Consider the following 5,669-nt stretch of genomic DNA (forward strand, 5'->3'; position numbering starts at 1 on the left):
AGCTCCGGGCGGCGCCTGCCGCGCCGCAGATCTTCGGAGCGAGCGGTGTGCTCCTCGGAGAGCGGCGGCCCGGAGCAGCCCCAGCGGCCCGCGACGCGCAGCCCGGCCCGGCCCTGCCCCGCGCCGGGCCCCCGCCCTCGGCGCCGCCCCTCCCCAGCCCTGGCGGCGCGCCGGTCCGGGCGCGGGCGGGTGCCGCGGCTGCCCCCTCGCAGGTGGGGAGGGCGCCTCGCCCCGGGGCGCCCCGCAATCGGCGCCCCGCCCGCCGCGAGCCCGCGCCCCTAGCCCGCGGGAGCGCCCCGGGAGAGAGCGGAGCGGCAGGTGCTCTGGGATCCCGGCGACCCAGGGAGCGTCGGAATCGCCAGCAGCTCGGCCAGGGCGGCCGCATTCCCAGCCTCCAGACTCTGCTTCCTAACACCTGGGGTCACGTTCATGAGTGGGCATTTTCAGCAACAAGCCTGGAGACGAATAGAGCTTGATGCGCAGCAAACGGGTCTCAGCGGCACAGTGTGAGCGAGGCACCCTGACTTCGCCCAGGAAAACTCAGACTGTAGTCCCCCCCCCCCCGCCCCCGCCACCCCCACACCAGTCCCTGAGGACCACAGCGGCCCCTTAGAAACGACGGGATAAAACCAAAGAAAGCATCCTTTCTTTCTGCTATATGTCAGATGAGACATTCCTGCCCCAAGGAAATGCCAGTTTGCTTCACTCAAGAGGCAACTGATGAATGTTAAGGAAAGGATTAAAAAATAAACTGTGCTCCGCTTTCTGTCAAAGCCGATTTCCCCCCGAAGACACCCTGTTAATGATATCCTAGCAATAACGCCTGCTTTAATAAAGCGCCTGTCTAACTTCTCATACATTTCCTTCCCCTTTCTCTCCAAATTTATTGCATTTTCTTCACCTCACTCTTTTTGTTAACCAAAAATTATCATGGAATTTTCATTTGATTTTATGTTCTCAAATCACTTAAACCATAATGGTTTTGATAAGAAACCAGGAATATAGAGTTTTCTGTGTCTGTGAACCCAAGATTTCTAATGAATTTCAGAGACTGATTTTCTTCCTTTTTCATATAGAGATTTCTTATAGAGGAATTTCCTCTACGCTTTAGAGAAACAAGTGACAAAAGTTTTTTAAAAAATCCTTTAACAGTAGTAAGACAATGCAAAATAAAACGTTGTGAAGTGAAAAACCATCTCATACATTATAAGAAGTGTATCTTATGAGCTCTACGGGACCCTAAAGTCAAAAAGAAATTCTTTCTTTGTCGTTATTTACACAAATAAATCTCAAGGTTGCAAATTCATTTTTGTTTTACTCTTTAGTTAAGTCGCAGCTTTGCAATTTAACCAAATACACAGTTTAAAAATGTTTTATTTTTTAAGTTCTTGGTGGTTGGTACTAAAAATCTTTGTCAGCAAATTACACCCTTTGACTTTTACCTGTGTTGTAGGTTTTATTAGCAGCTTTGTACGAACACATTCATGTAAGTTATCCCCTCTTCTTCCCTAAGGCTGTCTCGTTTATGGAATGCCTTTAGCCGGAGGCTTATTCTGTAATGCCACCAGAATCTGGAATTGTTCCAGAAACAGAGGAAAGGAAAATGATCCACTAAGTTCATTTTCAGGAATAAAACAAGAAATGAAGTGACACAGAGAGTGGAAGAACATCACCTCTGGTTTACAAGGATTAAACATACAATGTCAAATGTCTGCTCAAATACCTTTTTTCCCCCCACTGCCCTTTTCCTTATACCTAGACAAAACCAAAACCAAAAACCAGAGCCAGGAAGGTCAGGGGTCTGTGCTCAGGAGGTTTCGGTCCAGTTTGATTCTATGATTTCTGACCGAAATCTCAGTGCTCTCATCTCAAACACAGAGTGCTACGCCTTTTCAGATTACTGTGAGATGTCTACAGAAATGAGGGGATGTGTGTAATGAGCACACAGTAGGCACTAATACCTACTAGCGTCCTAATGTCCCCTTCCACTCCTACGACCAAATAAAAGATAAACTCAGTTTTAATAGTGTGCAAAATAGAGGCAAGCACAATGTTGAAAAGAAGAAGAAGAAGAAAACCACAAATAAATGATTACTACTTTAATGTCAAATATAAAAGGGAGCTTGCCTCTGGTAAATAACATTGAAAAAAAAATTCACAGTCTCAAATTAAAGCTTGCACCGTCTTGCAAACATCAAGATAAGACTCCCCTAACAGGCCCAAGCAAAGGAAAAAGTTCCTACAGGACGGGACAAAGCTGGGGACACTGACATTTAGAGCATTTGAGTCCACATACTTATTGGAGACTGGGTGCAGTCAAATGTAACAATCTGTCACTTTGTTTCCCATGTCTGGTAGATGTTTGGAGAGCAGGAATCATCCCAGTGATCATGTGGGTGAATATAGGAAGTAATCAAATGCACCTTAAAAGTCATCCTTTCTTCTGAAATGTTGTCTTTGGAAGCTGTCCAAGATTAGTAAAATTACAGAGGGGAACAGAGGTCTTTCTGTTCATCAGATTCCAGAATGCAGTAATTTTAAAGGACATCCACATATATGATCTCACTCAACCTTGCATAACTGTGAGGAAAATATTGGCATCCCCATTCAGCAGATGACAGAGATTAGACATGTAGCTAATTAGTGACAAAGGGGACTAGAACTAAAATTATTCTTTCCAAAACATTACAGAGTTCTTCCCATTACTTAAAGCTTGCTGCTGGTGGTGGGATGGTAATGGAAAATAGAGACAAGTCAGATTAAGTGCTATGCTAAATACTGTAACTAGTATAATATGTGGAAATGAAATACAAATAATTTCCCAAAGCATTTGGATACAAATAAAATATAAGATAGTGCCTGGGTGGCTCAGTCAGGTGAGTGTCTTGATTTCAGCTCAGGTCATGATCCCAGGTTTGTGGGTTCGAACCCCACATTGGGCTCCATGCCGAGCCTGGAGCCTGCTTGGGATTCTCTCTCTCTCCCCTGCTCATGCTCTGTCTCTCTCTCTCAAAAAAAAAAAGAAAAAGAAAAGAAAAAGAAACCAGCACAATCTTAAAGAAAAGAAAATGTGAGATGGTTAGAGAGTTATTAAAGGCATCCAGAATGCCGTCAAGGATGTGGAGGGACCCTCCTGAGGTTGACAAACAGAACGGTGGGTTCTGAGGCTGGTTTGGGGGCATTTGTCAGAGGCAGAGTCACGTGTTGTTGACCATCAGACAGCTTTGATTGTAAGAGGCGCCATTATCTCATGCAGCACTAGAATATGGTACGTTAAACAGAAGGAAAAAAACTACCACTGATTAAGGTATGGTGCATATTTATGCATGGATTGCAGGATTATCTCAGTCTGCTTGGCTGCTGTAACAAAATGCCATGGACTGGGTGGCTTATAAACAACAGAAATTTATTTCTCACAGTTTTGGAGGCTGAGAAGCCCGAGATGGAAGGGCTTGCAGCTTTGGTGTCTGGTGAAGGCCTGCTTTCTGGTTCCTAGACAGTGCCTTAGAACTGGAACCTCACATGGCAGAAGGGGGACGGGGGCTTTTGTGGGGTCTTTTTTATAAGACCACTGATCTCATTCGTGAAGGCTCAACCCTCACGGCCTAACACCTTCTAAGGATCCTATGTCCTCATACCAACACCTTGGGCAATAGGGTTCTGCATATGGATTTGAGGGGACCATACATGTTCAGTCCATTGCAAGAATGGATCTCAGTTTTAGAGATGTTAAAACAAGGGAAAATGTGCAGCTTAGAATTAATGAAAAATGTAAAGAGATAGCACTTTCCTCACTTTACATTTTATAGCCCACTTTTTGGTTCATCCTGTGAGGTGGATGTTGTTAATTTTCTCATTTTGTTGAAGGGGAGGTTCCCAGGAGCTACACGGCTACCCCAGTATTCCATGGGCACAAGCCCAGCTCTCTCCTCAGAGCCAGCACTGCTCTCTGGGATACAGGCATTTACTATCTGTGGGACAGATGCTTCTCCAGGCTGAAAACCAAAAATGGGTAAAAAATGGCCCTTCCCTAAGGAGACTAAAGTCTAATGGAGACACTAGACATGTAAAGTTATTGCGGTTTGTTGCGACGAGAGTGGTCCTGAATGGAGGCAGACGGCGGGGGGATGTTGGAGACACTGACATTGGAACTGGCCAGACAAGTTGGAGACTGATTTATGATGAATTCTTAGAGACAAAGACTGAGTAGTTATACAATTCCTAGTTATAAAGAGTAGCACTGGGTCACCATTAGTTCCTTTACTTTCTTCCTGGAAAGTGCGGATTTAGCCACTAGGAAAAGCTTGAATACTTTTGGGGATAGGCTCATATATATTCATTTAACAATGCCAAAAATGCAGGTAAGTATCCAAAGAAGCTTGTTTAAGATTGGTGTACTCAATGTGCTGTAGCAGTTCTCCCCTTATCACCTTCTAGCGAGTGGTCAAGAACACAACTGCCAAGGTTTATGCTGCCAGTTTTGCATTTTTGACAATATCAATTAAATAAACGTGGAATGGTGGAGAAAAAAATACAGAAGTAGTAGACAAATTCATTGGTTGATCAAAAAAACATTGATTCTTCGGCCGCTTGGGTGGCTCAGTCAGTTAAGTGTCCAACTTCATCTCAGGTCATGATCTTGCAATTCGTGAGTTTGAGCCCTGCATCGGGCTCTTTGCTGACGGCTCAGAGCCTGGAGCCTGCTTCCGATTCTGTGTCTCCCTCTCTCTCTGCCCCTCCTCTGCTCTCACTCTCTCTCTCTCTGTGTCAAAAATAACCATTAAAAATTTTTTTAAAAAAACCATTCTTCCCCTCTTCTTTTTCTGAAGCCCTCAGATTTTCTTTCATGGAGGGAGCAGCCCTTCCCTCCTAGCTCCAGGGATGAGCTCTGAGGGTTAATTCCACCCTCAGCCTGTGGACCAGTCCAGGAATTGCCCAATCAGAGCTCCAGCATTGGGATACACAATGTTCCATACAAGATTTGGTTTCACCTTTTGCCCTTACTGGATGTGGATGAGGACACAGGATGGCCTATGTGAAGCCAGCTTGAGATCTTAGCCAACAAGCCCGGAAAGGCAGAGCCAGGAATCACAGGGTTTGGACTGAATGATGCTTGAAGTCATACTTCCTCTTTTCAGTCCCCTGTCCCCCATCCTTCTTATCTGTGCCAGTTTGGGTTGTAATTTCTGTGGCTTTAAAACAAAAGCACCCAAAAGACATGCCGTGGAAAGTGAAGAGCTCAGATTTTAAAGAGAAAAGTAGATTTGAACTGTGACTCTATCACATATTAGCTATGTAACATGAATAAATTATTGTAAACTCTTCAAGCCTAGGCTTCCTGATCTACAAAGTGGAGATGAATAAGGAAAGAATTAAATTCTGCAGTGTATGAATGCCTGGTAAGTTCTTGGTATATAACAAAGAGTGGGCAATTAATGGTAATTATTGTATTTGTTCTCTGGACTTTAAAACAAAAGGTACACTTTAATTACGAGTAGTAACATACTTTTACATAAACTATTGTGTCAGGCAATATGGTACAATGCAAACAGCTCTGTACTGGGAGTCCAAAGACCTGGTTTCTAGATCCAGAAGTGAGTGGTTGTGGGTAGTTCATTTAGGCTCTCTGGGTCTTAATTTCCCCCATATGATTTTATGGTGTGAGCCAA

This window comes from Lynx rufus, unplaced genomic scaffold (genome assembly GCF_022079265.1).
Source record: "Lynx rufus isolate CCGP_SWC_20201006 ecotype Redwood Valley unplaced genomic scaffold, mLynRuf1.p SCAF_12, whole genome shotgun sequence".
Taxonomy (NCBI): Eukaryota; Metazoa; Chordata; class Mammalia; order Carnivora; family Felidae; genus Lynx; species Lynx rufus.